The sequence below is a fragment of the Neopelma chrysocephalum genome, unplaced genomic scaffold (genome assembly GCF_003984885.1).
Source record: "Neopelma chrysocephalum unplaced genomic scaffold, ASM398488v2 Primary Assembly neopelma1_24, whole genome shotgun sequence".
NCBI lineage: Eukaryota > Metazoa > Chordata > Aves > Passeriformes > Pipridae > Neopelma > Neopelma chrysocephalum.
Genome location: NW_020897693.1, coordinates 36,955,335 through 36,976,980, shown reverse-complemented (window position 1 = coordinate 36,976,980; position 21,646 = coordinate 36,955,335). Strand labels below are relative to the sequence as shown.

Genomic DNA, 21,646 nt, shown 5'->3' with positions numbered 1-21,646 from the left:
GTTTATGTGCAAATGCTTTGTAATGTAGAGACTGGTAAGTCCGCCTTATCAGGTGACAGACGCTGTATTGAGGGTCCTGGTATTCAACACTATCCCTCTGAAAGCTATTGGGGGCTCTGATTCATGGAGCAGAGGGATAAACTGAATTCTACGCGGAGATCCACAAATGTAACAGATAAGGAATGCTAGTGCAGTAAAACCCCTCCTTCACTGTACAGTACAGCTGCATCTGTCCAAACCTCGCAGCCAGTCAAACCAGAGCCATACAGAGGGCTAGCGTAAATTATCAGAGAGACTCTGGACAGCATCACAGCCCGTGGAAGGGATAACTTAGTGCAGGCTGCTACTTCTGACAGGTATCACTACCACCAGCACCATAATTTTCCCCTGAACACAGGAAAGACTGTGCTTTTAAAACCAAGAGAATATGACTGAATTTGCCAAGCCACACACTAGATTTTTAGTGGTAAGAGCAGATTTTTAGACATGACATATGAAAGAGGTGTTTATGATCATTCATTAAAGAAAGAATGTAGCACCTCAGGAATACATGTGAATATATTCTCCAGCTCACCCACAACCAACAGTTCCCATTCTGTTGAAGAATAAAGACTTCTGAGGCCGTTAGTAAACAACTAACTTCTTTGATCTGTTATTTTCATTCTGGAACAAAGAGTTTCTGAGCAGCATAACAAATTAGTTCACCCATAATACACTATGCCAGACATACTGTTGTCTTGAATATTTTTCATCTCTCAGCTCTGTTTAGGATACACAGTACCATCTACATATTTTCTAAGCAATCCCATATAGACCCTTACCTCTTTGCACAGTCCAGAACAGGTAGTGAGAAACTGCAGGTTCCAAGGAATTAATGCAGTGAGCCTCACATTCTACGTTTATTTTATTTTTAGACTTAGCTAAGTCCATTGTATGTTCTTAAATTGAAAACAATATATTTTATTTAGCTTTAATCTTTATTTCAACTCAGTCCAAATCTCTTTCATCCTCTCCAAAATGCTCCTGTGTTAGTCAGTATGATACTTTCACCCCCCAGAACCAAACAGGTAGTGCACTACATTTTGAACCCATAAAGCACACAGCTGACAAGTACTGACATAAGTATCATCAGAACTGAAGGAGCCATGAGTGGCTGGACTCTAGTGGCAATGAATTCTAATAGCAGAAACCTTCTTAGCATAGTACCTCATTACTTTAATACTTTGTGTGAAGTATTATATCCATTATAGATAGAGGATGACACCCTTCACTGACAGCTCTAAAACAAAAAGCACTTAACTTCCCATTATTCTGAACTGAGTCATAGCCCGTCACTAAATTTAAGAGCCACTTACAAAGCATTCAGCACCTTGTGCTTTCTTGTAGACACTTGCATGGAATTTAATCTTGAATACGATGAGGATGATGCATTAGACACTTTCATTATTATAGACTGTCACAACAGAAAAGTTATTAATTTACAGGGAGATAAGAATATTTTGCCTCCCCTCCTTACTACCCATTCCTTTGTCCCATTCTTGCTCCTCGAGTTGACTTAGAGAATCTCTAAACTCTTTAATTGAAGCTTTTGGAGTTTTTTTCATGAAAGATGTCCTTCTATTCCAGATAGAAAAAATTTCAAGAAAAGATACGAATACTTTTTAAGGAAATGAAAATCAAACTTTTGGAGTCTTGTGCTTCCTTTATGCCAAGCTACATGATAAAACAGATGATCAAACACAAATTCATGTTTTCTTGTGTCACTCGGTAGCTATTCTAAAGCTGGAGACAGTTTGAGAAAAGGTAAGCCCTGAAAGAAAAATGTAAAAAAAAAATTAACAAACTTGGTCTTTAATATATTTTACTGCACTTATTGGCAAGAAGAAAAGAACTGGCAGATAGGAAGCATGAAAATTCCTTTTCTGCCTTATAGAACATTATGCTTTAAAATGCATGTACACCAGTTGTTTCATTTTCTAATCTTGTTCTACTTTCTGACAACGTCCTGAAGATTTGATTCCTGTACCCTTTACTTGCATTGTGAAGCATTTTACTTTGTGCTTACTTCAATCAAATTCAGACAAACTATTTTAAAAGCAATTTCTAGCCTGATTATGGGTGACAAAACCAAGTCTGTATCTTGCCAAGATAATTAGGGAGAAAAAAAGTGATTTGGCAAATCTATCATCTTTTTTTTTCTCTTTCTTTTTTCTTTTTCTCTTTAACCTCTGAGAAGCACAGAATCAAAAAGGGAAAGCAAGCACAAATATCCAGTTCTCAGTACAGGCTAGAGCAATCTAGATGAGAGACCTGCATCCTGACTCCAGCTATCCTCAGGCAGTTTTACTCACCCAGAATCTTCAGAGAGTATCTCTTCCCCTCTCCCACTGCATTATGTGGCTCTGGGTTGGGTCAAGAATTTGCATCACCCCTTTCACACACAGAGGCACACACACACTCTTACTGGGACTGTCACAGTTGTGAGTGTAACCTGTAAGGCTCAATGCAATGGAGCCATTCTTTTTACTAACTTTGTGTCTGTTGTACCAAATGTTCCCCTTCTACCCTTGGATCGCCATCCACACTACCTTAACACCTGAGACAACTTCAAGTCATTTCCACATGCTCTTCAGCTTTTGCTTACACGGCATAAAAAAGCTTCAATAAAAAACTGAAATTTACAGTCCTAATAAAAGTTTATTTCCTTATCAGTAGAAATAGCTACTATATTTTCAGCTGTCCAGTAAGTTACAGGCTTCCTTACTCATTAACTCAAGAGAAAGACCAACACCTTTGAGCTCAGACACAGTAAATCATAAACTCTAGAGCTTCTCATCACTGCCATGTTATATAACTTAACTCCTCTCTTCAGTCAAAGCAGCTTCCTCATTACCTGCATCCAACATTTTTTCCCCTCAGTTCTTATCTTCTTTGTTTCTTTCCCATTGATTCCAGCCAGTATTCCTTTTTCTAAATTATCTCCTAATTTTCTAAACACCATATTCATTGTGCAGGTATGCTCTGATGACAAAGCCTAAGAACATGATATAGACTGGTATCATCAAAATACATTGCATTTGTTGAATTTTATTTTTCTAGCTAAACATGACTCGAAATGGAAAAATATGGGCTTCTAATATTTCAGTCCTCTAGACAGATAGAAAAATCTTGAAGTACCATAAAAAAGTCCAGGGCAGGAGAAGGAGAAATAGGAGCACTGAGTTGGGGTTGAGGGGAGAACAAGTCTCTATTGAATGCACTGTTCTTCCAGAAACTGTGCATGAATGACTGAAAAATGTCAGAAGGAATATTACACCACAAGTTACAAACAGCAAATCTTGATTAATTGATAAAGAAATTTTTTCTTGTTATTGTATCTGTTTGAATTCCTGCATAAACATTAAAGAAAATGGAGGTAGTATTCTTAGTACTGGGTAGAACAAGAACTGGCTAACAAGCAGTAGGAAAGAGCTCTCAAGTGTAATATTCAGTTCCCCTCACCAGCATGTTGAAGGTATATGAAAGCTCCCCAGCTATTTTACTCCATTGCTATCTGTCTACTTTTATCACCCTACCAGAGTCAAAGAATCACTCGATTTTTTTTTTTTAAATTACAGCTATTGATTTCTCTCTTTTTCCTGGCCTTGTAGGAGAAATTTGACTTATGAAGGGTTTCTCTGGTTGGTTTGGGCTTTGCTATTTTTGAAAGAAAACTTCCCATTCTTCCCTCCCATTTGTTCCTCTCTGTATTCCAGAGAGACCAGAACTGAAACCAAGAAAAAAGAGATGCTGACAGCCCTGGTCTTTCTAAGGTCAACCACCATAATAAAGAACACCCTTGGCGGTTTCCTTACTCTGCTGGAAAAAGGGCACAAACAAAGCTTACATGCTCTTTGCAGAGACACTGCACACAACTGAATCCCCACAGCCACATCGGACAAAATTTATTTGTACAGCAGGAATCACATCATCAGCCGGAAGAAATAGGGATCATTTGGGAATTAAATAAACCTAAACCTCTGTATCACAACAAACAAATGAGATTACCCTATGCTAACAATCTCACCACCCAAACACAGCTCTTACACACTCTTTAATTACTGATGAGAACTCCCGGTCCAATGGAAGAAGCTGTTCAACCTTCTCAGGGCACATCTAAGAGACACAGCACTTACAAATATTGATTCACTCTCTCTGCTTAGTGGAAACATCCACAAACAAAGAAAGGCTGCTGCTGCACATAGTCAGAATTCATTTTGGTAGGATTTCTCTTTTATATTTTCCTAGTTTAATTAGCATATCCTGATTTCAAACTATTTTTAACAAGACATTTTTCTTCAATCAAAGGGGCAAATGCTTTTTCAAGAATGTCAGTCATCTAAATTATCCATCATTTTATAGTTTCTGACAAGCCTCGAGAGACTCTACCATGGAAATAAAATCTACAGCTGAATTAACTTAAACTGTTTTATAGGGGCCTGCTATTATAGTAGTACACTGAATCTTGAAGATCACCAAAGGCTGTGGTCCTTAGCACTAGCTTTAGTTTTTGCAAGAATTATTCAGAGTATATGTGGATACTGGGACCAGAATTTAACTTTTGTTTAATCTACATAAAGCTGAAAGAATTCTAAAACCATCAATGAAATTATTTTGCATGTACAATGGTACAACTGAAACAAAAACAATTTTAGAAAAGGTAAGAGAACCCATTTTTTTTTACAAATGGAATAAATGGGTGAATTCAAAAACACCTAGATGGCCAGGCCTGTGTTTTTTGTTTTTATTAAATTGTTCTGAACATGAAATAGCAAGAACATCTAATTTCTCAAATTCAGGCTCTCCTGACAGTGCAAAACTACCACTCCCAGCCCAGATTTCTTGTTTGGCTGATGGTTACTGATCTTGACACTTGCTGGTGCTCTGTGTTGTGAATAATTCAAGGATGTTGAGTTGTTCAGTGACAAACTCTGGAGGGTAAAATGAGATCTGACATTGCTGCTTACCTGTTTGTGCTTCAAAGCAGAATTAATAAGCAGAATTTCTCTGTTAGCCTCAGGATTACTGAGAAGAGATCTGAATCAAAATGCCTCATAAACACTCCCAGTGTTTGCTCCACTGCAGCTGAAAGGAAGACAGTAAAGAAGGTCTTTGCCCAACATCATGCCGAAACTTAAAGTTACTATCTGATTGCTGTAAATTAAGCATTTGGATGAATCTAGAACAATGCTATTTGCTTTCTAAGCCACTGAATTAGGAAAAAAATAATCTTTTTCTCTGGAAAAGAATGAACTGAAGGTAACAGCTGCTTTCTGCTAGATCCAGCTATGCCACCATAGAAGAGAAAGCTTACCGTGTTTTGCTCCACCTTTTGTTGGAGTCAAAAACATCTACAGATATGTCAGCTGAACCCTTCAACACTTCTTAATTTGTTCAGATAAAATCAAGTATGTCATCTTGAGCCACGGTTTGAGTTGACCTGCATGATTTTACCTGAATAAGCAAACTAGAGAGCACTTTCAGCACCTACACTAAAGAAAGCTGAGAGAGCGCAGTTAAGCTCCAAAATGGATACGGTCTCCTTAGGCTGAGAGCATCTGGAGAAGAGGAATCTTGGTTTACATCTGATGTGGCTGTGGGAAATCAGTTGTGTACACCAGTGCTGCATCCTGTCCCCATCCTACATTGGGCTCTTCTTCCACTAAGGTTAAGAAGGCCCTAGAGTGTGTTCTTTACAATCTTACTTGACCTTAGAAACATCAGCAGAAATACCAGAGCAACAAAGCACAGGTGTGGTCAGTAACTTCTTCCACATATGTAGCTGGATCCAGAAAACAATGTCTATGAAGGGCCTCGAACCAAATGCCAAGAGCCTGTAGTCCAGTCTGAGAGTATGCTGCCAGGCCACTGGTGGAGTTTATCTGGGGCAGAGTTACAGTTCTCAGGACACACAAAGGGCTTTTGCAAAGAAAAATTTGTCATTAAATGAGCCCTAATCAAAGAGAGTCTGTACAGCTACTGACTGATAGCACTGATCAACCACGAAGAGAGTTTGGTCACCTGAGCCTCCAGCATTAAGGGGTTTCTTTATCTCAGTAATATTTATGTTGACTTTACATTTTTAAGGAGAGGGATTTGGGGACTGGAGTCGTCAAAACACACTTAAGTGAAAAAATGCAAATCCCTGTAGTGCCTTGGGTTTTGGCAACACAAAACAATTGTTTCTTCCCTTGATTTACATAACAAAGACACCAAATTCCTCTTTTCTCTAAGCCCGTGGGGAAAGTTTCCAAGGCACTTGAGGCACAGCAGTCAGATGGAGAGGCGTAAGGAAGGCATTTATACTGCTAAGCTTTCTATAGCACAAAAGGGTAGAAGTAGTAGCAGGCAATTATTTTCTTTAAATCAAAAAAAAAAGGGGGATGATAGTAAAAAGCATAAGCTTTAGAAAATCAAAATGAGGTTCTATAAACCTTAAAGTGCAGCTGTGATTGGCAAGCTCTAGCAATACCTCTCTGTTAAAGACCACTATAACTTTCCCTGAAGGGCATCAATTTATCTGCACTGAAACACTTCTCTACAGCACGAAAAACCCAGTACCATGTACAAGACTGAGAAATCTTCAGCGAGTTAGGTGTTGGCCATTAAGCTGACAAGTCTCATTTTACTGCTGCAGAGGCAAATGGAGTGGCATCCAAAAAAATCCAGAATCAATAATGAAAAATAAATGTTATGTATAACCTGCATTCAGTTTTACTGATCTGCCTTTTCATGGTTGTAAATTCCCTGCCTTTTGTATGTCAGGACACCAAGTAGTATCTACAAAACATAGTTTAAAAGTTACTGGACTAACTTTGTCGCTTGATATGGAAAACATTTTGATTAGGTTAAAAGTATTTTCAGTTGTAATAGTGGTGAAAAAAAATTGTCTTTACTATATAGTGCTTGCAATTATTTTATTTTCCCCCTAAATTTTTATTCCTTGGTTTGTTTTTTTTTATGACGTCAGAAAAGGAGATGTTGTTAGCTGTTTTAACACTTGCACTGTTCTTCCAGACACCACTGAGCCACAGACTGAGAAGGCTGACTTTGTGCTATGTGTTTATTCCCTATACTGGAAGCTATACACTATCTTGTTAACAGAGAAAATAACCTGCTGCTGAAGAAGCACTTCTACATGCAAGATCACATGCTATTCTCTCATTTTTTACCTTTATGAACCCTGGGTTGGACCAACATATTTTTAGTTTTGGTAAAGAGCCTAGGGCAGGTTAAGCTGGTTTACTAAGTATATTGAACTTTATGAATTTAATGAGCTGAATTACTAGATAATTGTGGAGGAAGGATAAAACTTTTTTGGAAACTTTTGGCAAAAAGTAAGCACAACTGTATCCTAATTTCTTTTTCTCACATATACACAAATGATCCACATTTATTTATTTATTACCGTCTATCCCAAAGCTGAAAAAACTGCAGGAAATGCCCTGTATTTTCATATTGCCATGTAAGGCTGAAAGCTTGAAGCAAATCATTAGGTTAACAAATCTCAAGGGAACTCTGGCTATAGATCAGCACTGCTGAGCTGGGCAATAGGGCTGACACTTTGCACACCTTTTTGTGCCTACTGAGGGTTCCCATTCTTTTCTTTTCTAAATTTTCTATGCATATTTCAAATAGACAAGAAAAAAAAAGTAGTAATGGAGATTAACTAAAAAATCACCTTGTCCAATTCCCCTCTTAACTGTTGATGTGATATGATGTTAATTTTTCATGCCTAGTTGGAGCCAGCACACTCCGACACACAGGTGGAATATGTTTTCAGGTTGAAAAAATGAATTTGAGTCATTCTGAGCAGTAAATATTTTATGACAAACAACATACATAGAAAAGCCCCATACCACAAACTCAGCCAAGTGGATTTTGAATTTTCCATGTTAGAATTGAAAACCATGTTTCCTGTTCTATTTTTCATTCTGACACAGTAAAACTGGTGACCTGAAAGTCAGCTTAGTTGGTTTTTTCCCACTTCAGTTCTGACCTGTTCTGTCCTCCTAACATACCTATAAATGGGACTGAGACCAGAGACTCACGAGAGTGAGGAGATCAAGGAGAAGGGATCAAGTATCACTCCTGCAGCTGCAAGAGTATTGAGCTGACAAAAGTTGCTTCCAAAACCTTCCTTGACCCAGATTCATCCCCAGCTCTGTCAGCTTCTGACAGCCTAGATTTGGGCAAGAACTCTGATTGTGATGGCAAAAAAGACTCTCAAAGGCTTATTTCAAACAGTGGAACCCTCAAGAAGCCTTTATAACACAGCAATGAAACATGAAAAATTTACATTTTAAAAATAAATTACAATTTGCTGCTTCCTGACATGAGTCAGATCTCACATCAGAAATAAGCCAACACTATGTAGTGGTAAAGTCGGGCAGGAGCTGCAGTAGATCCTCCTGCAAAAGGTAGAGCAAAGTGCTACCTATTATAAGGCCAGAACAACATTCCAAATGTTCGCCACTGAAAGCTCCATTAAAGCTCATCTGACACAGGGGTTTGCACTTACTTAACATACAACAAATTGCCTAAAAGCCTTTTATTTTTCATGGGTCTGTACCTGAAGTATACAAGAGTAACAACAATAATGTCCAGCCTTAATTGTTTCTCTCCAATCATTTCAAAACCACAGAATGCTGGCCTGAAGATAGTCTTGCATGTACAGCTGCATTCCTTGCTAAATGTCACGGTAACATCCCACAGTCCTGTTGCTTCAGTCAGGACAGTGATCAAATTAGTATCATAAATTAAATAATTTTCTGTATTCAAGAGTAGGTGATGGCAAATACAATGGCAACTGAATTTTGATCTCTTTCTCCATTTCATTTTGTTGCTTTTGTCTACTAAATTAGCCTAAAGACATCATGAAAAATGACATCGTTTCTTGAAGTGTATCTGAATAGTTCTGACTTGTGACTCTCAGAAATAGCATTAGCACATGTTCTCTTCATAAGTTCACAGCTTATGATAATATGAAAAATAAAATCATAAGAGCATATGAGAGTTACTGAAAAAAGGAAGCAAAAGCAGAAATATCAGCTTCCCATTGGTAGAAAATAAATAATGAAAAAAAAAGACGAACTTGTAAAAGCCACTGCCTACGTACTTCAGATGTACCACCTGCTCCAACAATAACTTTGAGATGTCTCATCTCTATAGGGTATTGCCCTCCAACATAGCTTCTTCTCTTCTTTCTCTGAACTATAGACTCCTTGAGACACCAAATACTTTTCTATAAAGCATTGCATTCATATTCATGTAATATAAAATGGTGTCTACACCATTAATTGTGTCTACACAGAGGAAAATAGTCCTCAGAGGCTTAACCAACTTTATTTCAAATTCAAAAAAACTCCACAAAAGGATGAAAAATATACAATAGGATATTTTTGGAGTATTTTCTATTGTGTCAAGGCATTGCATTTTCTATTATAGAATCATAGTATTGCTGGAATTGGAAGGGACATTAAACATCATCCAGTTCCAACACCCCTGCTGTGGGCAGGAACACCTTTCACTAGACCAGGTTGCTCAGAGCTCCATCCAACCTGGCCTTGGACACTTTCAGGGAAGGGGTATCCACAACTTCCTTGGCAACCTGTTCCAGTGTCTCACCACCCTCACAGTAAAGAATCTCTTCTTGCTATCTAGTCTAAACCTACTCTTTCAGTTTGAAGCCATTCCACCCTATTCTGTCACTACATCCTCTTATAAATAGTATATCTCCATCTTTCTTGTAGGCTCCCCTCAGGTACTGGAATGTTGCAATTAGGTCACCATGAATCATCTTTTCCTGGTTGAACACTTCCAATTCTCTAGTCTCTCATGTGTTAGTTCTTTTCCCTGTAACACCATATAGACATCCCATGTTACAGACTTCGACTGAAATTACAAGAAAAGAAATGTCTCATAATGCAAAGACTTCACAGAAAACTCAGCTGAACCAAAAAAAAACCAAGCAAGCTGGACTTTGGATATTTATCCTGATATGAACTTGCTTAAAACGGTTTGGTATTTTCTCACTCAAGGTACTACCTTAGAATAGGATTTTCTAATAATCTCAGTTTACCTTCAGTTCCAGGAAAAAACAAGTGCTATTTTCTTCTATATGCTCTTTAATACATGGCTTTTGTATTGAATATATGAAAAATGTTTGCGAATCTCAAGTACTCGTGAATTTGTATTTTAGAGATGTATAGCAAGAAAATAAAGGATGGGTGACTGTAGAGAGCCAGAGTAATCTCCCACCGGCCTAAAGAAGATGCTTCTCAGATATTTCTATTTGCTTGAGCACAGCTATGTCAACAGGAATATTATGAAACTCCAGTTCTTTGAGGTTGTCCTACACTACACAAGAGGTTCACCGGCTGATGCCTTCTGAGAAGGTCACCACACATAACTGCATTAGCTGAATGGTGGCAGCAGACATAGATTCTGTCAAAATTTCCCATACAGAGCTGTGGCACAGTACACCTTCCCTGCACACTGACAGATGTGAGAAATTAAGGTATATTATTACGTCACCTTTCTAAATTTTACGTCTAGGTAATTTTCACAGGTAAACTGCTTTTCTGCCTTCTCCTTCTATGTTAGCCTTTTTATAATCTCCTTCAATGCTGATTTTCAGTAGTTGTACTTATGATGCTATATCCAACACAGGCAAAACAGATCATCAGTTGTGATCAACAGATTCATGTCCTTTGGTCAGCACCTGCTCTGCCTAGTGTCTTGAACTGGGTCTGAGATGGGTTTTATGTTCCAAGAATAAATCCTTGACATGGAGTACATCCAATTTCCTAGAAATGCTGATACTTAGTTATACTGTATATGCAGCCTGGGACTGGTGAGAGCCAAGCAGGCAGATGACCTTTCTACTGATAATTGTCTTTAAATAAAATTAAAACCTCAGCCAGCTATAAATGGGCTTAAATTTTTAAAAGTCACTTTCAAGCTTGGTTGACAGTTCTAGCTGGAGACTAAACACTTTCATCCACTGGTTAAGTAAAATGTAGCCAGTTGCAATGCTGTCTCTCCAGTGAGATGGGTCCAATGCTGTAGATGACAGAGGAGTTCATAACCTCTAGTTTATTCTGTCTTGTCTCTCAGGTGACAGTATCAGCTAGGGCACCAGTAGTGGTATCTTCTGCTACCTTCTAGTAGCTCAAAAAGAATTGAACAACGAGCACTAGTGACTTGGACAGCATTTGAATTAGAATTGTATGTTATACAAAGAGTCTCCACAGCTGCAAGAAGTTCCTTGTCCTACTTACAGCTAAAAACAATCTTTCTTACACATAAACTTGAAAGTTTATCTGAGTTGCACATTGTCCTGATTTTTCCTCATGTCGACTACAAAAACAGCTGCCTTCAAATCAGGTGTGTGAGAGGATTTCAATTCAGAAAGATGCTGACCAGCCTCACTGTCCTCATGAAAAGTTTTGCCACTTCTTCCTTCACCATCCTGTAGTTCACAGGAAGTGAATGAAAATAAAATTACAAAGAACATCAAAGGAAGAATTGAACAATAGCCTTGATTTTGAAAGTTATTCCAAGGTCAGAATAGGTATAACCTAAGCTTTATCCAGAAAACAGCGTTCCAGGACAAGAAGATGCCAAAGATGCTTTTTCAGTTTTATCTCATAGTTGCTTGCTATGCTGCTGAAACAAGAGAGAATACTTAATAAAATATGTGCTGTTGTAGACAATTTGTTCTGGGTTTGGCTAAATAATAGGTGAGAGTGTTATTTTGAACAGTGACAATAATGCCTCTTCAATAATACACTGTTGTTTTTAAAACTTTTGAATGATGGATTGCTGGTGTGATCTCCGATTCAGAAAGAACTGTATAATCCCCTTGCTGTGCTGCAAAGTGCCCCAGCAGCATTGCACTGATGAAATCCCACAGGCATGATCTGAGACAGCACACACTGTGCTGCCAGGCGTTCTTGGGGCTTAAGGTACTCCAAGGATACAACTACCTGTCTAGCAATAGTTGGATTCAATGCCAAAAGATTTCTTTACTATCACTCATATGTGCTGAAACAGCACACAGAGCAAGAGTTCCCAGAAAAATCAGCCACTAATAAAAAAAAAAAAAAAGCCACACATTAAGAGAGAGATTTCTCTGGCACAGTTCAGAGCTACTCTCTTGACATAAAAGTGCAATATCAGATAAGGATCTGGCCCATCCAATTTGAATTCTTTATTACATGCATTCTTTAAAAATAAATAATTGAACTGTCAGTTCCATCTAACTACCTCATTACTGTTCTTTCGTTTCCTGTCAGCACCACAAAAATAGTTAGAAGAAGAGGCTTGCATAAGGAGAGAGCTCACAAGGGAAAGGGCAGGCTATTATATGAAAAAGGGAGAGCATGTAAAATAGCAGGCAGCACAGAGATGAGTGCAGGGGAAGCAGATCAGTGGGCCAGGCCGTACTGAGGTACAGGATCAAACAGCAGAAAAGTAAACTATACCTGGGGAAATGAGGCTTGGAAGGTGCTAAAAGTGTACTATTTAAGTAGTTTAAGTTAAAAGGGACATTATGTACCAAGGAAAGACAAATTTCATGTTCCCTGTGTCCTCTGAGTGTGAAAAAGGTCCCTAACAAGCCAATTCTCAACAGTGGAAGGAGACTACATTAATGCATACCTTCTAACCCAGTATTATCACATCTAGAGATCTCCTCTGTGCCACTAGCAGAAAAAAACCTCACAGGCAGTATTTCTTCATTGAAAGCAGCACTGGAAACTACCCATTTGGCAACTAATGAATAGATCCTTATTTTCCTGTCTTTCTTACGCTACAGGGTGTGAGACTGTCTGATCATCTGAATTTTAGAGCAGTTGTGCATAGAAAAAGAAGACAGCCTAAAACTGCAACACCTGCCTGCCTGTACGAGTAGTCAGAGTAATTCCTTATAGTACCCCCACCATGCTGATAGGGAGGGCAGTGATGTCCCCCTTCTCTTTTCAAAGGAGAACAGTCAGCACCAGAAGTCAGCTGGAGGTGTCAGGGTGAGAGGACTTCAGAGTTCAATGCTCAGCTCCTGCTGAACCCTCGTCTGACCTCTGATGCTGCTGTATGTTCAGAGGATAGCTGGGGAGACACAGAACGTGTGAATGACAAACGAAACGGGAACCACTCACGCTAACCAACTCTTGTCCTTTGCCTTCTCGTAGAAGAGCATTTATATCTGTCCTTTGTTCTACAAGGGCAGTGGATTCATATATTTTTAATAATGAAAAAATATATTTAAAACTATTTTGCAGACCTTATAGCCACATCACTACAGCACAGTGAAATGCAGTCCCTTCTGACACTAAGCATAATTGCAATGGCTTTGCCTTACACTGGGGAAGTGCCAACCATTGGGTTCACTGAACTAAAATCAATATAACATGTGGGTAACTGTAGACATTGAAACAACCAGTCAGCTGCAAAATTTGCTCATCTTGCGTGGTTGTGTACAAAGTTCATGTATATATGCAAATCAAACTATCACAAGAATAGATGTCAAAATAAACAGTGGAAATACAATTGATCATACAACAACAGCAAATCTTTTTCTCTCTCCTCATAAGTGCTGACTACAACAGTAACTATTAAATATGAACCATGACTGTATCTTGATTTGATAACAGCACTTCTCTGCATTTTGAGAGCTTAAAAAATGGAGTAGTAACTCAATTATGTATGTAATGTATGTATGAGCCTAATATAATTGATTTTCTGACCAGTAAGAATACTAGTGGGAATTATCTTGGTCCAAAGAAATTAGTGAATAATGACACAAAGTCCTGCTTTGGCAGAAGCACCATAAAGATGTCTTATATAAAAGTCCATAATCTAGCCAGCTTCAGAAATCCAAACTGAAATCCAAATATAACAAGTTGATAACAAGTGTTCCAGTACCACACGATAATACATGGTTCCTAAATAGTTGTATTGCACAATGTTTTCATACGTAGCTTGTTTCTATCTACATTGCCAAAAATCAAATTGTAATAAGTGACTACCATATTACTCGAGTGACAAAACCTTGTCTTTCTAGGGCTGGATTTCTGAAAATGATGACTGCAAATAAGAATCTAATGCTTACTGCCATTCAGCTCTTCTGAAATTGTCAGTATGTGCCTGCATAAGCAAGGACCTCCAAGGGGTTTCATGGTGAAACTGATATGCCAAATGCTGAGAATCAGCCCTCCTCAGTATGTCTTCATGGGAAGGGTTCTTGGGAAACGTCTATTTAAATAGTCAGGAAAAAAATGGATAGAAGGGGATGGATAGAATGTCTCAAGCATAAATCACTGTACTTCATATACAAGCACTTTCACTGTAGTACTTTTGGACTATGTTATTCTTCACCTTAACTGCCCATATAAATTGCATTTTCAGCCTTCAGCAGAACTGTGTGAAGAAACATTTGTTTGTCTCTTATGGTTCCTCACCCTTTTCCAAAAATTATCTTTTCCCCACAATCACACCAGGAACTCACTTTCTGTTAACTGCTCAGTAAAAGAGAGTGCCTCGGGGCTTTATTAAGTAGGATTTCTGAGAGACTGAACTATGTGTAACCTAAATTGGTTTCATAAGTGGTTTCTGGAGGGCATAGTGCAGTATTTATACGCATAATCGCCTTTCACCTTGATGTTAATTATATACTTTGCCATTCAAAATAAGTCATGGCCATGAGCTGAAGCATTTGTAAAGTAAACATGTCAGGAAAGCAAAATACTGTAAAATGAATTTAAATAGTCAATTCACCACTCCTAAAAATTCCTTTTCTTTTTACCCCCAATCCCTAGTGTGGCCTGAGCAGAAAACAACTGTTGGTCTCTAAAAGGAGGGCAGAAAATTTTCACCTCTCTAGGTTGTTTTGTTATAAAATAGAAATATAAGGGACAGTCTTTTTCCTCCAAATATGATAATAAAAATTGCTGGTTAACGACAATTTGAAGAGTTATAAGTGCCTCAGGGTCTCATAAAACACATTTTAGCTAGGAAAAAAATTACATAATATGTCATTTTTGCATTTCATTTTCTACTTTTTTCTTCCTTTTTCTAAATCAATGATATTTATACAAAAACAGGATCTTTATTTCTGATCTGTGTTCTACTCCACTGAAGTCAATATGCCAGATTTTTGAGAATGCATTTTTTCTGCTGAGGTTTGTAATGTGCTGCTTAAGAGAGGACAATAAGAACCCAGCAAAAAACACCATGATCCAGAAAGCAAAGTCTCTGACCTAAAGAAATGGCATCCAGAATTTACTGATTGCCATCAGCAAATAATTATGAGTTTGGAAAGTCCTGTTCCAGAGCTGGCCAGCTTTAAAGAACTGGCTCAGCTGAGACAAAAGTGCTAGATTTTACAAGCACATTTTGGGGGCATTTAAGAAAAATCATAAAAAATATACATTGCAAAATAAAAATACGGAGATGTTTTGGTTTAAATTGGCATCTGCCAGTGTGTTGACAGTCCTTTGAAGGCTCAGTACAAAGAGATAGTTTAGGTTTTTCCTGTCATTTCAGGCTTTGAAACCACCCTGCTCACTTTCTACTGAATAGCCCATCTCTGCCCCTCAGTAGTCCCTCTGGGGCACTGCCTTTGAATCTAGGCTGTGCTCACTTCTAAATTGGTTCCTACTTCAAACATCAAAATTCTGTGTGAACAATTCCCTGTTTCTCATTTGACTGAGATCTCCATTTTCACTCTCTTTTCCATTCACCATTTTGTTTGCCTGATACCTAAATGCTAATCAAGTCCTCAATGATCCTCTGTAAGCCCACCAAAAAAACTCCAAACTAAAATACAAAAATAAATGTGTGTAACTTCAGAAAAAGGCATGATAGAATTATGGAAGACAAAACCACTGAAAGGTTCAGTATCTGGGGACAGTATTTTGGGGAAGTTTTCATGTTTTCTTCTAAACCACTGCTGATGGATCATGTTAAATCAGACTGCTGAGACAAATAATACTTTGATCTGAGCCAGTAGGGTTGTTCTTAGGCACCACCTGTACAATACCTCCATTCTCTGTTTACTCTTTCATGTTTCTTTACAGAAGCTAAGCCTAAGCTTCTTGCAGAATAATTTTGTTGATATCTGTCATACTCTATAAACTAAGCACTATTTCATAAGCCTGCAACATCACCCCTTTGTGTCATACTGGATAGTAGCTACAAGTATAATAGATCACATTAATACTAGAAGTATCATTGTGAAGCACTTTCTTTAAGATTACAGTACTAAAGTTTAGATAAAGGATTTCTCACCTCCTTCAGGATATTAACTCCAGACAGAAAAGAATGATGATGGCATTGACTAAGCACACAGTAGAATAAAAAAAAATTGAGGAAATTAAGTCTCTTTTAAGCCATTATTTTTACTGATAAAGTTTAATTTTGCCTTTATAGACTGTAGTTTAAGTCTTCACTCAAACCTCTAGAAAGTACCAGAGTCCTCCTGTACTCAGCACTGGTGAGACTGCACCTCAAATCCAATGTTCAGTTTCGGATCACTAACAACAGGACATGGAGATTCTCGAGCGTGTCCAAAAAAGGGCCACAAAGCTGGTGAGGTGTCTGTAGCACAAGTCAACTGGGGAGCAGCTGAGGGAGCTGGGATTGTTTAGCCTAGATAGAAGGAGGCTCAGGGGAGACCTTGTTCTCTCCACAACTACCTGAAAGGAAATTGTAGCAATGTGGAGGTAAGTCGCTTCTCCCAAGTAACAAGTGTTAGGACAGGAGAAAATGGCCTCAAGTTGTGCCAATAGGAGTTTAGACTGAATATTGGGAAACATTTGTTCAATGAAAAGCTGGTCAGGCATTCAGATAGGCTGACCAGGGAAGCAGCAGGATAACCATCCCTGGAAGTGTTCAAAGGGCATGTGCATACAGCACTTGGGGACATGCTTTAGTGATCAGTGCAGTGGTGCTGGGTTAACTGTTGGACTCAATGATCATAGGGTCACTTCCAACCCTAATGATCCTATAATTCTGTGAAAGACATTCTCAGTTTTCAGTTCAAACTAGTCCTAATACAAAATCCTCTGTGAGATGCTTAGATATTTCGATGGTTCTGTCTTCTTTGTAGCATGTCAAGTTACTCATGCTGCTTGAAAACACATGTAGTACTAAACTGTCAATGCTGAGAACGTCCATGAACATTTTGAGGTGCTTTGAAAGAAGATGCAAAATTCCCCACTACCAATTATTAAAAAAGTTGGTATAGTCCACTCTTACTTCCTTTCAAATTTCAGTGAATTCTATGTCCTTTCTTAGGAAAAGGTGTGAACACCTTTACCCAGCTGATCATTTTTCTGGCACTTTGGAAAATATCTTATGCCCCATTATTAATAATCTTTATGAAATGTATCTGTTTGCCAGTACTTTGATCCCTTCTATTTTCAAATTGTCAAATAACAGCTGAGGGGTCTTATATGCAGCAGCTGATTCAAATGCATCATTGTGTTCAGGTTGCACTATTGCACTTCAAGGCATCACTCTGATTGCTCTGGCAGTCAGCCTTTTCCAGGCCTTGCCATAAAATCTGCTAGCTTATAGCATGTGGTAAGCATTTCAGAGGTGACTCTAAGCCAGTTTTGTAACATGATGTTTTAAGTATATAAATCAGCAACCATCAAGAATAATGATTCAAGGTATCAGGTTTCTACAACAGTGATGCAATTTATTAAACTGCTCGCTGTTACTTGCAAAACAAGCAAAGTTGAGCTGAGATAAATAAGCTTTAAAATGTCATCATGAGGAATAGTATCTGAAAGAGCTAAATTGCTCATAGTAATTAACAAAATGAACACACAGCATTAATAAGTCACAGGGAGACAGACCTTCACCTCATTGCAGAGTTGTAGTACCACTAACTACTGGATATCACGTTCTTAAGGTATCTTAAGAGATACATTACTTATACAAAAACATTTTTAAGTAACCTTTATTTGGAAAGTATTATACAGAAATTAATAATGTATGTAATGAAGCCTTAGTGCAACAAATACATCCTAACCAACCTGTAACTGAAAAAGAAGGAAGAAGGTAATAAATTACTTGGAAAATGCTTAAATATCTACATGAGAAAGATCTGATGCAGCTGCGACTGCCTACATCCCACAGTGACAAAAGGGGTTTATGCAACTAAAGATGAGAGAGATATTGATTCCTCAGTATCTAGTAGTATTAGCTGTAGCAAATTATTTAACACATTTCCCATTAACTACACCATGCAAAGGTTATGGCTGCAGCAAATTATTTTGGTAGTCAGTCTGAAGAGTAACTTTACTCCAAAGAATAAGAAAACATAAATGAATCAATATTTTCACCACAGCTGGCTGAAGTATAGATAAAAGCCCTATCATTACATTCACCAGCTTATCTTGTCATTAAATACACCTAGATTAATATGAATACTAAGAAAACTATGACACAGAAAGTAATAACAGAAACCAATCCCACACTGATACAAGAACACCCTTTTAATTTCATTATTTTCTCCACTTCAAGCTTAAGGCTCCAAAAAGATAGTATAGGTCACAGCATTAATTAAATATACCAGCAACATTCATTATTAATCATAAAGCAATGTTTAGTTTCAGGGGTTTACTATCACATCTCACGTACTTCAAAAATTATATGTCTTTTTCCATTTTGATCCCATTAAATTGACTGAGAGCCTTTCCATATCCTGCCTTAGTCCTGCGTGGGGTTCACAGACTCTCCAATAAAGGAATTCAAGTAAAAGCAACACAAATAATGAAAGGGTTTATGCAGCAAATATATGAAATATATAAAAGCTAAGTGAGCCACCATTAGGTACACGTCTGGTTTGTTATGCTTATTTTGGCAAAACGAGAGCTATCTCCAAAAATGAGGAGCCAGAATTCTCTCTGTTCTTCTTCCCAGTTGACAGAATTTCCAGCTCTATGAGAAAAGTTTAGTTCTCATAGGCCATTTGGCCCCTGTTCTCCTGCTCAGAACATTAACTGGCCTGCAAATTAAAACATTTCCTACCACAGGGTGCATGTCCCACTAAAGCAACATCGACACCAAATGGTACAACCACCATGGGTAGATGATCAAAGTCTACTGATACGCTCACACACTTGTGGATATCACTTACTCTTGCTCCTTGAGCAAAAGCCTCTTGTAACACTAACTACATTAAGCTTTCAATGTTATTGAAACATAAAAGACAAACTTTACTGTTCATTTACAGTATCACAGGTAGTAATTCTAATGTTACAAAATCCTGTAAAAAAACCAAAATCCAATGGCCCCTTTCACATAAACCATTAAAAACACTGTCCTAGTTAGAACAGCTGGGACCAGTTCATCGCTGCATGGGTGTAACCCAAAACTGTGTGTTCTATAGCCTTCCATGCCATTTCGCAGAAACTGTTATCAATAGACTATTTACACCACCTGCCCAGAGTGGCCTGACTCCTCAGGCTGTAAACTGGGTGTTAAGAGGCCTGCGAGAGAGGAGGATGTTCCTGTCCCCAAACCCATTGTGGAACTCCCCACCCTGAGGGAGGTACTGGGCATTCCTCATAGGATCCAGAGGAAGACTGCAGACCACCACTCTCAACCAGACTGCAACCACCACTCTCGACCAGACTGCAACAGCACTCTCACCAACAGGTTTTTTCCCTCTCCTTCTACTTTGGACTCAGGGGGCCCAATGAACACCACTCTGTTCATGCCCCAGGGTGCTGGGTTATACATTTGGGTTTTGTGGGTTAAAACAAACTGTTTGTCTGTATAATTGTATTATTGTATTATTTTATTAAATTGTTATTCTGATTTATAATTTCTCCTTTGAGTTGAGTTCATTTCCCCTACTGGTTTACCTTTAAACCAGCACAAACACATTGGATGCTTTCACTTGCATCCAGCTATTTCACTTCCATTGAGCTATTTCCTAACTGATTGGGATTGAGATAAGTTTCCAGGTATTAAGAAACTGCTGTCTCCTACCACCATAACAGGAATGTTTTCAAAACTTCTGATCAGCATTTCTGTTCTTCCTCTAGTTGCGAGAAGAATAACTTATCTAAATCTACTGATGACATCATAGCTCAATTTTTATGAAAGAAAATTGAAAAAAATTCAGTAAGCATACCAAGAATTAGTTGACTGTTCATCAACATTTATGAAATAACAAGTAAGGACAAGGACAGAATTAAAATAAACAAATGTTACTGATAGGAGAACTCACTCCATCATCCTTTTGATGATTCCATCCCCATGAAACTTTTACTATGCCTTCAGTTCAGTGTAACAAAAAGGGAAAAGTAAACACTTTGGAGTTATTAAGCAAGAGGTTAAAATAATCAAAATTTAAAGAACCTAAGCTCTGATTAAAACTTTCACATGTCCTACTTAAAACTTTAGTTCGATCATACCTGAAATCATCTACCAAAAAAATGAGGAGTTAAATATGTTAGGACTTCAATTTAACCATACAGAATCACAGAATATTCTGAGTTGGAAGGGACCCACAAGGATCATCAAGGTCCAACTCCTAGTCCTGCGTAGGATCATCAGCAAGAATCCCACCATGGCCCTGAGAGCATTGTTCAAACTCTTCTTGTACTCCGACAGGCTTGGTGCTATGACCACTTCCCTGGGGAGCCTGTTCCAGTGTCCAACCACCCTCTGGGTGAAGAACTTTTTCCTAATATGTAACCTAATCCTCTCCTGACACAGCTTCAGGCCATTTCCTCAGGTCCTGTCACTGGTCATCACAGAGAAGAGATCAGTGCCAGCCCCTCCTCTTCCCCTCACAAGGAAGTTGTAGACTGCAGTGAGGTCTCCCCTCAGTGTCCTCTTCTCCAGGCTGAACAAACCGAGTGACCTCAGCTGCTCCTCATACGGCTTCCCCTCAAGGTCCTTCACCATCTTTGTTGCCCTCCTTTGGACACTCTCTAATAGCTGAATATCTTTCTTATATTGCGGAGACCAAAACTGCACACAATAGTCAAGGTGAGGCCACACCAGTGCAGAGTACAGCGGGACAATCCCTTCCCTCAACCAGCTGGTGATGCTTTGCCTGATGCCCCCCAGGACACAGTTGGTCCTCCTGGCTACCAAGGCACTGCTGAGTCATCTTCAACTTGCCATAGACCAGGACCCACAGGTCCCTTTCCACAGCACTGCTTTCCAGCATCTCATTCCCTGGTCTGTACGTACACCCCAGGTTGCCCCATCCCAGGTGCAGAATCCAGCACCTTCCCTTGTTGAACTTCATGTGGTTGGTGATTGTCCAGTCCTCTAATTTGTTGAGGTCTCTCTACAGGGCCTCTTTCCCTTTCAGGGAATCAACAGCTTCTCCCAATTTTGTGTAATCTACAAAGTTACTTACTATCACTTCCAGTTCTGCGTCCAAGTAATTTTTGAAGATGTTGAAGAGCACATGGCCTAAGATGGAGCCCTGTGGAACCCCTCTAGTGACAGGTCACAAGTCTGATGTTCCCCCATTCACTATTACCCTCTGTGCTCAATCCGTGAGCCAATTGCTCACCCACCACTTGATGTGTTTATCCAGCTGTATCCTGGACATTTTGTACAGAAGGAT

At 38.7% G+C, this 21,646-nt stretch overlaps 1 long non-coding RNA gene across 3 annotated transcripts in view; it reads right to left on the bottom strand.

The window, feature by feature from the left end:
- Positions 1-1,706: 1,706 nt before the first annotated feature.
- The window catches only part of LOC113963300, a 21,549-nt gene continuing 1,609 nt past the window's right edge, over positions 1,707-21,646 (bottom strand). Inside the window, exons 2-3 of one of the 3 annotated variants that reach the window (XR_003532726.1) lie at positions 16,497-16,736; positions 1,707-1,810 (exon numbers count right to left, since the gene is read on the bottom strand). This is a non-coding gene — a long non-coding RNA (uncharacterized LOC113963300). Of the gene's footprint in view, positions 1,811-5,088; positions 5,125-14,158; positions 14,296-16,496; positions 16,737-21,646 lie in introns of those variants that run through there. The other 2 variants (XR_003532725.1, XR_003532724.1) reach the window with 2 other exon arrangements.